The following is a 15,295-nucleotide window of genomic DNA, read 5'->3' as shown; positions in this document are numbered from 1 at the left end:
TGACGTGGTGTTATCTATTAGTCACATCCTTTTGTACTGCAGTAGGTATGCTGGGGAACGTATCTCTCTGGCTGCCTACTGTAGGACAAATGAGCTCCTTTTCACAATTGATTGTCTTGGGTGATGAGGACGTTGGTGTGACTGATAAATTGATGACTTTCCTGAAAGAGCCCAGATTACTCAGAGAGTTGTGATTTATTTTATGAACTCGGTTGTGGTTTCCTTATTTATAATTTTTTTTTGTGTGTGTATAGGGATATGGTTTTTGTACATATGTAAATACGTCAATACACTTTTATAGAGTTGTGAACCGCAGGAGGAGGTTACATTTATATAAATGTGTATTATTTTTCCTTTTGTTCAGGACCAGTAAATTTGTATTTGTTCTTTTTATGTATTTTTTTTTACATTAATTTGATAATTATTTGATTATTTTGTAGTAGTATAGTAATGAGTCTACATGTGATGTATAGATGGAAGTATTTGTCCTGGTACTATCCATGTATACTGATGTATTCTTTATTACTTATTGTGTTTCATAATCATGAGTAATAACTTAATATTGGTATGAAATAGATGCAAATATTTCATATAATTATTTTGGCTTTCATGATTATTGATTCTTGCTGGCCTAATGCCCCTTCAGGGTGATGGCCAAAAAAAAAAAAAAAATAGTACGTTCCAGACTGGCGTCAGGACAACTGCCCTCTCTGTGTGTTCCCATCCTTTCTAATTTAGAGTAAGTGTTACTTTATTTTTTCTTCTTCACTTCACTGTTCGTTCTTCCCTTAAACTTACAATAAGTGTTGTTCTTGTCATATGGTTTAAGAGTGGTTGTGGGTATGTATGTATATTGTGGATTGGTCTTATGCCGTTTGTATATATATATGTCTTGGCAGTGGGACGCAGTGATGCAGTGACGTAGTGGCGTAGCACTTGTTACGGAACAGAGAGAGATAATGAACACTTCAAGTGAGAATACTAAAATCACTACTGTCCCGCAACGTTCCAGGTTCAAAACAGAAGACTTAGGTAAAATTACAAGTTAAAGTTTAATGCACAAACTAACAACTAAACATTCAGGACTCATAAGGATAATGTAATGGCAAAACAGGTTACATGTATGGTTGACTGCAATAGCCTCTATTAACACGAACTTAGCAAGAACAAATTTGTCTAAGTCAGCCCTGATAAATGAGAGAACCGAATAATGCTCAGTTAAAGTAAGATATAATATTATTACAGATACAAAATATTCACACACACCGCAACTCAGCCACGAGACAGGGCGTGTGTGCTGGGCATTCCCCAGGCCCTGTCTTCCCCCTTACCTTTACTCAAGACAACCACCAGCAACCGGGCTACAGCAAGGCCCGGTCTCCTCGAATTGAGGAGAGAATCATCAACAACAACAACAACAACAAAATATTATTAATTCTGGCTGACATTAAAAACTACATGAATCACAAAAACCTTACCAGTCCCACGAATCAACGCTCTAGGCCATACAGTACAAGAAAAATGGTAACAACACTTATACTCAAATTATACAGCAGCTAGATGGCTGGAGACTTCCTGGGCACTCACAATAATAATACACTATACAGGGGAGGACAGAGATGTGAACAAAATGAGGAGTAGATCTAAGTGGCAACTAATGCAGAGACTGAGCTCATTATATAGGGGGCCGGCAGAGCTTGATTCAACTTGCAAGAAGGACGCGCAAAGGAAGGCACAGAGGACGAAGAGTTGACACTCCTGCACTGAACAACACAAAGAACGACTTACTCTACTACAAGGGGGAGCAGGGGGGAGTGAGGTAGAACACGCAAGCCTGGTCACTATGGAAGCCACGTGGCGAATCGTGATCAAACATGCAGCATACTGTACATTAGAATTATACAAAGGATGATGAAATCATAGGCTACGTAACACACTGTTAACCTGGTCGACTGCCGCCTGTGGGAGAGACGCAGTGGCGTAGCTCTGCTGGCTAGGACGACTGACTCCTCTGGGAGGGCAAAGGAGTGTGCCTTCTTCTCCAGTGCCCTGATGTTTGGGGTACTGTACTGCTGGCTGCCTGCTGTAATCCTGGTGTTTGGAGCCTTGCCAGGACAACGCCGCTTCTGGGAGGGCAAAGGAGTGTGCCCTTCTTCTCCAGTGCCCTGGTGTGTAGGGCATTGTGTTGTTGCCTGCCTGTGGTAACCCTGGAGTTTGGACATTGTTCAGCTTCTGCAGCCATAGTGAATGGTTGTTCCTCTACTGTAGTGCGGTGGATCTTGTCCAGATGAGCACGGTCACCCTGGGGATCACCTTGCATCCTACGGCTCTTCATCTATGTCCCTAGTGTGTTTGTGTGTGTGTGGGTGGAGAGTGCAGGTGCAATGATTGATAGTTGTCTGGTGAGTTTGTATTCTGGATCTTTTATTATATTATTTTTCTAATTTCTCAAAGTGTTATAATTTTCCTTGCTGTGGTAATTTCTTGATGGCCTGTTCAATTTCGGTCCTTTCTTTAGACCAGGTCATGATTAGAACGTACACACCTGCCTAGTTCACTGCTGTAACAATCATGACCCTGACACAGAGCAACGTGGAGGCGATTTGTTTGTGGCCACCCCGTATGGGATTCAGGCATCTGGCAATAGATAGACTACATATAAATCCGTACCAAATGAACAAATACCAACCTATTCTGAGTGGTTTGCAATACTTACCGCTACCATAGAAAAAGTGACAGCAGCAGCGCTGCTCCAGAGAAGACAGTAGCAGGTGTTCGAAGGAACACTTGTATAACTCACTTATAAGCTCAGGTGAGTACTGTTTTTGATATTTTCCAATGTTTCCCATAAGAAGCAGGGGTTTGAGCCCAAATAAACTTTTCAAAAATCTGCCGTGATTGGGAGGGGGGGGTCATTGGTGAATAATCGGCTTGGAGATGGCGGCCTAAATCAGAAAGTTTATTCTGCAAAGTACGCACATTCACGAGAAAAGCCTTAATGTCCTTGTCCCCATTAGTCTGATTATGATACATGACATCTGCTTTGACTCGCGTATAGGCCATTATCATGGGGGTTTTTGACAAAAATACACTGCAGCATTCAGTACATGAGCATGACGATCAAAGCCAACCGCTTCTAAGTAGAGAAAATCATGCACAAACAGAGCTTACTGCTTTATAGAAGCACTTTCATGTGTCTATGAACTCAGTACCCTCCTGTAAACAAAGTGACTTAATACGATGATTTAAGTAAAAAGCCTTGTTACAAGAGATGTTGCTTTGTGCAATCCTGAAGAGAACACCCAAAAGGAATATATTTTGTTTTTTCCATGTAATGCTGGATCGTCAACTTGAACTTGTTCAGGAACCCTCCAGACCTGGTCCACATTATATCACAGGTTTCTACATGTATGGTATTCAGGATGTCATTAGCTGCATCTTCCCAAACAGCATCTGTGGCCTCAGTTACATTATCAAATCAGGCACCTGGAATGCAGTATTGCTTATTTAAGTAGATGTTCTGCCACTGAACTCCACAATGTATCCATGGATGATCAAATTCCCCACCAGTAGAGCCTGATGAGTCTCTTCATTAGAGTTGGCCAATATCTGAAATTTATTGTAAGCAGTGACTGCTAAGATGCATCGCATATTTGTCACCCTTGCACCATTTCGCACTATCTTAATATTGTCCTGTTCACATGGGGGTTGGTTAGTTTCAGCAGTAGGAGAAGGGACAAATTAGACAATGTCAGCAGTAGGAGGAGGGACAAATTAGACAATGTCAGCGTCACTTTGGTCAAGAGCACTCCTTGACCTCAGAGTGTTGCGCCCCTCCACACATTTCTCAACGTTGTTGACAACAAACTCCTCCAACATACCAACTCAGTGAGTAAGGATAATAACTTTGTTAGTAGCTTCAGAGACCTTTTCCTAACGGTCAATGAGGAATTTCCATATTCTGGAAACAATTGCTCCTCCCTTACTGGTTTCTTCCTTCTCCTAATCCCACACCCCGCATCCCTCATACTTCTTCCTCCCTGCAAATCCTCGCCTCATACTGGCAGTGAGAGGCGTGCCATCCTCTCACCTGTAAGGCAGCAGTTAGATTGTCTTTTCGAGTGGGGAGCACGTCAAGTGTTTGTGTTGTGTCTTCGGAGAAATGAGAGAGAGAGAGAGAGAGAGAGAGAGAGAGAGAGAGTTACATAAACATACAGACCATGCATTACGAAACCTTTCTAGGTGGTCTGTCGTTCCTAGTAAAAATAAGAGACATACACGCGATGAACACTGCGTCGTGCAGTCACGTGAAGGAACCCACATTTTGTAATTACATAGCAATATTGACGTCCTTACTTCCTCTGACAGTCATATTTTTAGCCCCGCTTCCTTTGCTGCGTTCGGACACGCACCCAAACAAATAATATCCTTTTTCGTTCCCCAGATATTCATATTTTTCTGCATTACTTCTTCTCATTCATTGCAGTATTATCAATGACAATGAAACGCGAACTGCAACATCAGTGATAATTCTGTTACGCAGACTAATCAACAAATATTTCCACTTTTCCGATCCACGAGAGAGAGAGAGAGAGAGAGAGAGAGAGAGAGAGAGAGAGAGAGAGAGAGAGAGAGAGAGAGAGAGAGAGAGAGAGAGAGAGAGAGAGACTGCTTTTGCAGTGTGTGTGTGTGTGTGTGTGTGTTCCTAGGAGAGAGACCATTTGAGTAACAGCGAGAGGTCATTTAGTCTAAATCACTCATCACTTACTTCACATCTCCCATCTCCCACTACGTATCAGGTCTTCCTCTTCAGCCCAAGTATTGAATTTTCATTGCCTTCTTGCTTTAATCTGTCGGTTATAGTCATGCAGTCTCTAACATACATTTAACTCTCTTATCTTTGCCTTCTATTTGTTTTGCGTACCTCCCATTCCCATTTTTCTATCTCACACACTGTACCTCTTATATTTCCTTTTACACCTCTCACATCTAGATGTGATGCATATATATGCAGTCTCCAACTTATAATCAGCTAACTCATCTCTATCCTCTTTTCTTCTTTCACCTACCTCACTTCTTCAACTGTCACCTTGAAACCAGAGTCCAAATAACAACAGGGCGGATGGCTATGGGGCACAGAACTCATCTATTCACGCTCAGGTGCCCAACCCCAGTCATTTTTGGCTGTGGACCGTAAAACGTATTTATCCATGCTTAGGTGCCCAACCCCTGTCATTTTGCATTATGATCCTCCACTAACTACGATCACTTTCCAGTGGTGTCTTACTTATTACCCATACATTGATTTTCTTTAAATGACAGCAAATGTGTTCGCCCCATTAGGCTTAATACGTAATTAAGATGATTTTGTACTTTATACTTTTTTTTTTCACCGTTAGGTCACTTTACATCTCCCTCACCCCCACCACCCCGCGCATTATAGTTATTGCAGCCCTAAGCTCAACTGAATGTACTGTATACCCAACGAACTGCTGACTGAAGTTAACTTTCTCTCGGGCCCACCACCCTATATATTGTGTCAGTGGGAAATGCATAGACCATCTGTTATTTGTGTCCTGCTCTTACCTCTCATTTTACATCTCACATCAGTATTCTTCTTTCCAAGTTTATCAATATTCACCCATTCTATCCCAGCTTCACTCATTGACCTTTTTTTTATTTATTTATTTTTTTCAGCTGTCGTCTCACGCTTGATGTCTCTCAGACCTTTTCTCAGTTTTATCATCCTATCTCTACCCTTTACTGCCATCATGCCTCCCTCACCTTCCTCTTTATTCAGCTCTTATCTCGCACCTCTCATACTTTTCGGTTTATACATCACCCTTCTATTTTTCACATCTTTTTCTACTACACATTCAACCATGCCATCCCGACTCTCTCTCTCTTTCTCTCTCTCTCTCTCTCTCTCTCTCTCTCTCTCTCTCTCTCATGTACCCCAGCTCCCTCTTTCTTCACCTCCCACCTCAAAGCTCTTCCATTACATCGCACACCCCAGTCCTCACCTTTTTCATACACTCAACCATCCCATCCCACCCCTCTTTGTCCCTCACATACCTGAGCTTCCTCCTTCTCCACCTTAAACCTCTTACCTACCAAAATACACCTCAAGCCTCGAATCCTTCTCCAGGTTATCTCGCTCCTTGCCTTCATTCTTCTCACCCTTCTTCCATCTCATGCCTCCTCCTGGCGAAACAGTCACTCAATACCCGCATTTTCCAGGGTTTAGGGATATTACCAGCACTCCTAAGACATTTACTTCTAGATGCGGTAGCGTCTCTAGGAGCGACCTGGTCAGTCAGTCAAGCCAAAGGATTTTCACGCGCAAGGTGCTTCACTCTAAAAGAGCCCCATATGGTGCATCACTGTTGCCCTCTATGATTTTCACACACAGGGTGATTCGACGGTTCGCCCCAGCACATTCCCCTTAAAGCGCTTCAATTTAATGAAGCCCATTTGGTTCTGTATCTGTCTAGCTCTTCTATAATTGTTCATATCACAGCCGAATACTCTCTCTTATGTTAATAATGGCTTTTATCATTTGAACACAGTTTGCATAGATTACATAAGGGAATATTAAAAGCCTTATTTGCAGAAATGTAATGGCAGGGAAGAGGTGCCATAAATACCCTGAGCTCTTGTCAGTACAGGCCAAAGTGGCGAAGAATCTATTGTCTGCCTCACAGCAAGAATAGAGGAGGAACTGGTCTATATATATCTGGCGGAGGGTCGTCGCCGAGTAGATAAAACCCTTTATGATGACGTCTTTCAATCGTTTCATTTTGCCACTTTCAGACTTTTCTTCAAGATTAGGAAGATCTTTTGGATTAAGGGGACTAATGAACAGTATTTCCAGTTCTCCTCCAGTGGCAGAAGTCTTTCCTAAACTGAATATAATATGCCGAAAATAAGTTTGAAAATAACATTTAAAAAAATAATTATATTCACGGGAATAACAGTTATAATATATATATATATATAGATATGTATATATATATATATATATATATATATATATATATATATATATATATATATACATATCTATATCTATATCTATATCTATATCTATCTATCTATCTATATATATATATATATATATATATATATATATATATATATATATATATATATATATATATATATATATATATATACATATTTATATATCTCTATATCTATATCTATATCTATATATATATATATAATTCTATATCTATCTATATCTATATCTATATCTGTCTATCTATCTATCTATCTAACTGTATATATATCTATCTATCTATCTGTATATATATATCTATATTTCTATCTATCTATCTGTCCATACCGGTATCTATATTTCTATCTATCTATCTGTCCATACCGGTATCTATATTTCTATCTATCTATCTGTCCATACCGGTATCTATATTTCTATCTATCTATCTGTCTATCTATCTATCTATATTTCTAACTATCATCTATCTATCTATCTATCTATCTATATCTGTCTATCTATCTATCTATCTATCTATATATCTATATATCTATCTATCTATCTTTCTATCTATCTATCTATCTATATATATCTATAACTATTTATCTATCTATCTATCTATCTATATATCTCTATCTATCTATCTATCTATCTATCTATCTATCTATATATATCTACCTATATATAGATATATATATATATATATATATATATATATATATATATCTATCTATCTATCTATCAATGTACCCTCTCCACAATATGTCTACCCCCTATGTATATATGTCCCCCCCCAATGCATACAAGCCCCCACAAAATATGCTAGGTCAGCATGCTTTCCCATGCCTGAAGACGGCGTTATTGCATCAGTTGATATCGGGCAGCCGAGAAGGGTAGACTATTTTACTGTGAGCTTGTAATAAACTCCTTATCTAGCTGTTTGTACACGGAGTTTCTATCACCAAAGTATTGCAAGTTACATTTGGTAGCAGCGGTGTTTCAAACCATCACATTCTGACCGCCTCCTTGGATTTTTTGTGATACAAGATACACGACGTCTCGCATCTGCCAGCCTCGCCCCTCCTCCGTGCCTCTAGTGGTGTCATACCTTGGCTGTGCTTTTCGAGTGTACCGTTTTTCTCACCAGTGCTCACCTCTCAAACAACCGCACCCATACGCCTTGTTCCTGACCGCACGTGTCACCGTCGCCGACCTACGCACCTGTTGCACCTGTTCCCAGCACCTGTTCCGGACTCATCATAGCTCCTGCCCCCACGGTGCTACTTATCACTGTCTGCCCGCTGCCTGCACACCACCATTCTCTGCATTTGCAACTCACCAGCTCTACACCTGCCTTGCGCCGACATCTGCCATCCCCACCCACCACCGGCCTCCGCCGTCGCCCGCATCTGGTCTGCATTACGGAGCCTCCTAAGACTGCTGCTCCCTGCCAGTGATTCATCGCGGCGTCTCTTCTCCTCTCCGCCCAGCTGTCTCTACCCCGCAGCCCAGCCCCGCCCCGTCGCCCCGCCCCGCCCCGCCCCGCCCCAGCCCAGCTACGCCCAGCCACCCTGCACGTCATACATCTCGACACTCCCGTTTCTACCGTGTAACTATAGTATATCTTTCCTTTCTCTAGAGATTATCCTCGATTTTCTCTACAGATTGGTTATTGTAAATATTCCATCTCTTTTCCACTACCCCGTTTTCATCTTCACCTACGTTATTTGTTATCCATCTCATCCTTCGCATTTTATTTAAGCCATTCATCCCCACACCTTCATTCATATTTTCACACCTAGTGTATTCCATTCTCCCATTGTTATTTATACATTTCCACCTACGTATCCATCTTCATCCTTTCATCTTCCATTGCTGCATTAAATGTCATACTTTCCACGTCAACCGCTTACTACCAGCCCTCTCGACCCGGAAACGTCACTTGCTCATACCCCGTCTGCCGACTCTAACACACTCACTCATTTACGAAGTGGCAAAGCGTACCACCGCCCTGTACCTGAGACTCCCGTTTCACTTCCCGCAGAATCACTTACTACCCGTCCTACCCTCGTAAATCCAGATACTTCCTCCTCTACTCCTGCCTCTACACTCCCTTCTTCTTCCTCTACTCCTTCCCCTGTCGTTCCCTCTCCTGCCTCCCTTCATACCCCGTCTTGCTCGCCCTTAACTGCCACTACCTTCTCTCTCTCCCACACCTCTCCTGCCGCCACTTCTACACTTCCAGCCATGGCCAACCCTCCACAGTCTATCTATCTCGACGATGCCAATCGTCCCAAATTTACCAGCCAGGACCCAACTTGGTCTGTCTATGATTTCCTCAGAGAAGTCGAAATAGAAATAAATAATAGACAAATTACCGAGGAATCGCTCAAAGTAGCTTACCTCCTTGGTTGCTTGCATCATGGTAAATCAGACATCGGATCCGCGATCCGTGCAGGACATTTCGATAGCATTCGTACCTTTGCTGATTTTCGTACGGAACTCATCAGCTTTTGTTGCCAGCATTCAAATACCGCGTCTCTCATGGGATTCATTAATCTCCTAAACCAACTAGATGAGGACTTGCGCGTCCCAGCGCAATATGCCAAGCTCCGCGAAGCTCCCGCCACCATGAAAGCAACTAGTAGCGAGATGCTCCAATTACTGGTAGGCACGAAATGGTTAGAAGACAAGAATGGCGTTCCAATGCTTTCACTCACCAACTTTGCTGACTTAATGGTTTACCTCAGATTCCTTCACTGGCTTACTCCTAAACAGCGAGAGCTAGCCTTGGAAATCAGTTTCAATCCAGGAGATAAAATTATTCAGGTCACTAAAGCCATTCATGAAAGAACAGGTTCAAACTACACGCGTCAGGGCACCACCCAACCCTTGGCCTCCTCAGTCTGTCACACCTCCACTACCCCAGACCAATCTCACTCCCGTCCCACCACACGCGGCAGACCTGCCACACATCACTCTCCTACCGCAGGTCGTGATCAATCTAGCGCCCGACGGAACAGACAATCTTCGATTCTTTGCTGGTACTGTGGTCATCCTGGACATCGAGCATCCAGTTGCGACCGTACATACAGACGTCCTCACTCCCAAACCAGACAGCGTACGCCTTCCCGCTCACGTCGTCCACACTGCAAATACCACAAATCAAGCACGACTCACACCACTGAGGGATGTCGTTACCTCAACCGTCCTCAGTCGGGGGAAGCGCCGCGCCCATATCGGACCAATATCACGTAGAACCAGAAACCCAACTCCCCATCAGCCATGTAGGTCCCATAACATCCTCGGATTTAGTCATTCTCAGAAGCAGTCATGACATACCAACGTCATTCTTCTTGGACACAGGATCTATAGTAAATTTCATCTCCGAAAATTCCTTACAAATTATTCATCGCCATCACAGCCACGTCAGTTTCCTAGAACCACCAGACATTCGCCTATGTGGTGTTAATGGCTCAGAGTTTAAGGTTAAGGGAAGAGTCACCCTTGAAGTCAAACTCCACAGAGCTTTGCCCCCTATCCTCATTGAATTTCACGTCACTAATGACTTGCAGTATCCCGCAGATGCCCTTATTGGTTTCTCCACCATGGCACAACATTCCATTGCATTATTACCTGCTTGTGGTAGTATAGACATTTCTGGATTCCCGGTTTACACTATGGAATGTCCCCGTCCTGTTCTTATGATCAAATCAGTCCTTCAATTACCTCTGTCCCTATCACTACCAAAAAGTCCAACCCAGCCCAAACCACCACTATCATCATCTGAGAATACAGAGATCATTCCTTTACTGACTGCGAGCAAGGACATAAATTCCTCAATGTCCCCTGATACATCATCTCAGCCCTCGAACATGGCTCTTACATCCTCTCCCGACAACACTATCACTGACTCAGACATGTCTCAGTTACCTACCTCACACAGTCTGAATGATCTTCTCCAACACGCAGAGACGAAACGTGCAGTAACGAATACGTGCACAATTTTGTTACCGCATGAGTTCACCAAAGTCTCTGTTTGTGTTGCCGGTGTGAAAGAAGGAATGGATGTACTAACCCTACCTGAGACGTGTTGTGTGAATGGCTTGACTTATGAGTGAGCGTGGTGTACAGTCTTAGAGGACAGTTTATGCTACCTGTACTTGCTCAGTGTCACAAATGCTCCACTAAAACTTAAAAGTGGTGTAAAGATTGGAGACTTCCTAGTATACCCAGCGGCCGTAAAGGTGTACCAGGATTCCTCAATTCCTACTATTCAGACTGATGATACGCCAATCGGTGTATGTACTATTAACTCTACGGGATCTGCGCCGATGCATCACCCGATATGCTCTCACATCTCACTTGCACAGATTTCCCAGAAAATACGCCTCAATTCCTCGACCTTCTGACCTCGTACAGAAACGTGGTTGCCTTATCCGGTGAACCGATGGGTAGAACAGACCTTGTCAAACATACGATTGAACTACTCCCAGGAACTCAGCCGATTTACATACCAGCGTATCGATTGCCTCACAGCCAGAGAAAGCAAACAGATCAAATGGTACAGAACATGTTAGACCAGGACATTATTGAACCCTCCGTCAGTCCATGGAATAGCCCACTTTTCTTAGTACCAAAGAAGGACGGCAACCTTAGACCAGTAGTCGACTATCGTAAGGTCAATTCTGTCACCGTTCCAGACCGTTTCCCGCTACCTGTCCTCACTGATTTGCTAGAATCCCTTGGTGACAATAACGTAGTCTTTTCATCTTTAGACCTCCTCAGCGGGTACTGGCAGGTCGAAATGGAAGAGTCCTCTCGCCCAGTCACAGCCTTTAGCACCCCTTCCGGACATTTTCAGTTTAAGAGACTCCCTTTTGGTCTGAGAAATGCTCCTTCCGTGTTCATGCGACTTATCCATTCAGTCTTCAGCGGTATGATGGGACACTCTCTTTTTGCTTACCTAGATGATATCATTGTTGTGAGTAAATCCATCCCTGATTATTTTACCAAACTCCAGCAAATCTTTGAACGCCTCCAGCTCGCAGGCCTGAAAATCAATCTCAGCAATTGTGACTTCCTGCGAAAGAAAATCAAATTCCTAGGCCATGTCGTAGATGCACAAGGCATTCATACTAATGAGGATAAAACTAAGGCGATCATTAACTTCCCAGAACCTACCACTACCGACGCTGTACGAAGTTTCCTGGGCCTCAGTGGCTATTATCGTCGCTTTATCCGGGATTACGCGAAGATCGTCGCTCCTCTGACCCACTTACTCAAGCAGAATGTGCCCTTTGTTTGGACTAACGATCAGTCACAGGCTTTCCAAAAGCTAAAGACAGCTCTTGTAAATGCCCTTATTCTAGCGTTCCCTGATTATACCACACCCTTCCTTCTCTGCACAGACGCCTCAGGCACTGGACTTGGTGCCGTTTTTATTCAACTCGATGAAGCATCAAGGAAGCGCGTAATAGCGTATGCTAGTCGCACCCTTACAACCGCTGAACGTAACTACAGTGTCACAGATCTCGAAACGCTAGCGGTAATCTGGTCCTTGAAACATTTCAGAGATATAGTCAATGGTTATCCAGTGCATATCCAAACAGACCACCTTCCACTATGTGATTTGTTCAAGAATCGCAACCTAACAGGTAGGTTAGCTAGATGGTCTATCATCATCCAGGACTTTAATCCCACTTTTCAATATGTACCAGGCAAGTTGAATGTAGTCGCAGACGCACTCTCACGTCACGTAGCAGCAGCTATAACATCACTGCAGCCTGAAGTAACTGAAAACACTACACTAACGTCAGAAGTTGTTCGAAACTTTCAACGCCAAGACCCCATGTGGTCCAATGTCATTTATTTCCTAGAATCTGGCCATGCCTCGACCTTACCTACTCTGCCAGTATCACTAGATGAGTTCTTGCTAGATGATGATCTCTTGTACAGGAAAACACTGCTAACAGGCAAAGATATGCCCAATCACGAAGTACGCCAACTTGTTGTCCCCACTGCCCTGATACCAAAGATTCTTCATATTGTTCATAATACTCCTCAAGCTTCCCATCCAGGTAAAGACCGATGCTTGCGCCAAGCACGTCTCAAATACTATTGTCCAACCATGCGCCGCGATATCAATGCCCACTGTGACTCTTGCCTCTCCTGCCACCGCCACAAAGGATCAACCGGCTTACCAGCACCTCTCTTACAATACCCAATCCCATCACGACCATGGGAAACTGTCTCAATCGATCTCTTAAAACTACCTCTCACAGAATCTGGCCCTGAGTACTTGTTCGTAGCGGTCGACCACCTCTCCCACTACTGTGTCCTCGTACCCCTCTCCGACAAGACCGCGAAGAGCGTTGCACGTGCCCTTGTAGATCACGTAATTTGCCCATTCAGTACCCCTCATACCATTCTTACTGACAACGGTACAGAGTTCAACAATAGCCTTCTCGATGAGATCTGTCGCCACTTTCATATCAGTAAGTGCAATGTCGTGCCTAACCATCCGGCTTCCAATGGCCTTGTAGAACGCCACAACCGTAAAATCTTAGAGTGCCTCAGACATCTAGGCTCCCATAGTTCGTCCTGGGATGACTGGATTCCCCAAGTAACATCCTCCATCAATAGTTCCATCAATGCATCCATTGCTGAATCTCCCTTCTTCGTCCTCTTTGGTTTTGACAAGGACCTCCCATACTCTCTCTTATCCTCAAAGCCAGACCCCATCTACAACATGGATGATTATGTTAAACTAAAATTGGCCAACTTCCAGACAATCCACCAGTATGTCCAATCCACTTTGGCTTCCTCTCAGGAGGATATGCTGCAGCGCCAACATAAGTCTGCCTCTCCTATCACTATCAATGTAGGCGATCTTGTCTTTGCTCATTCCCATACACGCTCCTCTAAGTTGGATGATAAATTTACAGGGCCCCACCGCGTCCTCACTCAACAAGGCAACAAATTTCACCTCCAGGACCTGTCCACTAGGGACACCAGATGGGCCCACGTCGATGACTTAAAGCGAGCACCCCGTGGCCTCGTGTTGGAAGAGTCACTTATACAACCTCCTGCCCCCTCTTCCCCTCCTCCCATCCTTCAGTCTACCTTGTCTCCACCTATCCCTCAGTCTCCTTCATCTCCATCTCCACCTGCTCATTCCTCAACCAATCAATATCGGTCCAAACTGCGCTCTGCCCATCAACCTCTTCACGACCTCCCCCATTAACTCTACCCTGATTTTCTAGGTACGATGTTAGCGATCTCCCTGCTGGCAGTGCTGACCCTCCTGGGGTCTGGGTCAGGTCAGGACGATGGTGGAGTACGTCCCGGGGCCTTGGTCGGCTCAGGAGGCGAGGTCTCCTTGCGCTACAATCTTGTGCCCCTGGCCAACGTAGCCAGTGCCCTATCTGCCTACCCGCACCAGCTCCACGGAATCAGGAACCATCTCACGGCCCTCATGGGGACACACAACCCGAATGAGTATCTCTATAACCTTTTCCTCCCACTCTCCTGGCAATTGCAATACATAAGTAACAGATTCACTGAGTTCAATGACACATTTTCCATTCAGACACCCGTGGGTCGTTCTCGTGTGAAACGAGGTCTCTTCGACTTCGGCGGTGAGATTCTGAGTGGCTTGTTTGGCGTTGCTACAGCCCGTGACATTTCTGGCTTCAAATCTGATCTCACTCATTTAGCTTCAGCCCTAGAATCACAACACCGAGTCATTAAAATCCAACACACTATGTTACAGAAGCTCACAGCCCAACTCAATGAAGTCCCGTCCACTCTAAACAATTTCACCGATATCTTTCAACGCCACCTTTCAGATCTCAACTTATCTCTCAGTTCTTCTACCTCAAACTCAACATGGATAATCTCCAACTGGCCGTTGACTCTCTCCTGTCTCAAGTCTCTACCTTGGTTCGTATCCTGGTCGATGCTATCAATGGACGTGTCACTGCCGACTTAGTACCTGTCTCAGCTCTCCGTTCTGTCCTGGAATGGGCTCACTCCACCTTCGGTCTCTCCCCAGTCCTCCCTTACTCCTCCCTTGAATATTATTATCCTGTTCTCGAAGCCACTCTTCTCACTACATACGTCGTCGTCCATATTCCTCTCCGTTCTGCCATAACCTTTAACCTTTTCCACATCATTCCCTTCCCTTTCCGCCTCAACAACTCCTTGTTACAGGTCTCTGTTCCTTCAGAATATTTCCTCCTCTCCCATGATCCTCTTTCCGTTGCCTTCCTTTCTTCCACAGACCTCCAGCAATGT

The sequence above is a fragment of the Coenobita brevimanus genome, chromosome 21 (genome assembly GCF_032717465.1).
Source record: "Coenobita brevimanus isolate Jiangsu-jjx chromosome 21, ASM3271746v2, whole genome shotgun sequence".
Taxonomy (NCBI): Eukaryota; Metazoa; Arthropoda; class Malacostraca; order Decapoda; family Coenobitidae; genus Coenobita; species Coenobita brevimanus.
Note: the sequence above shows the minus strand (reverse complement) of the source record.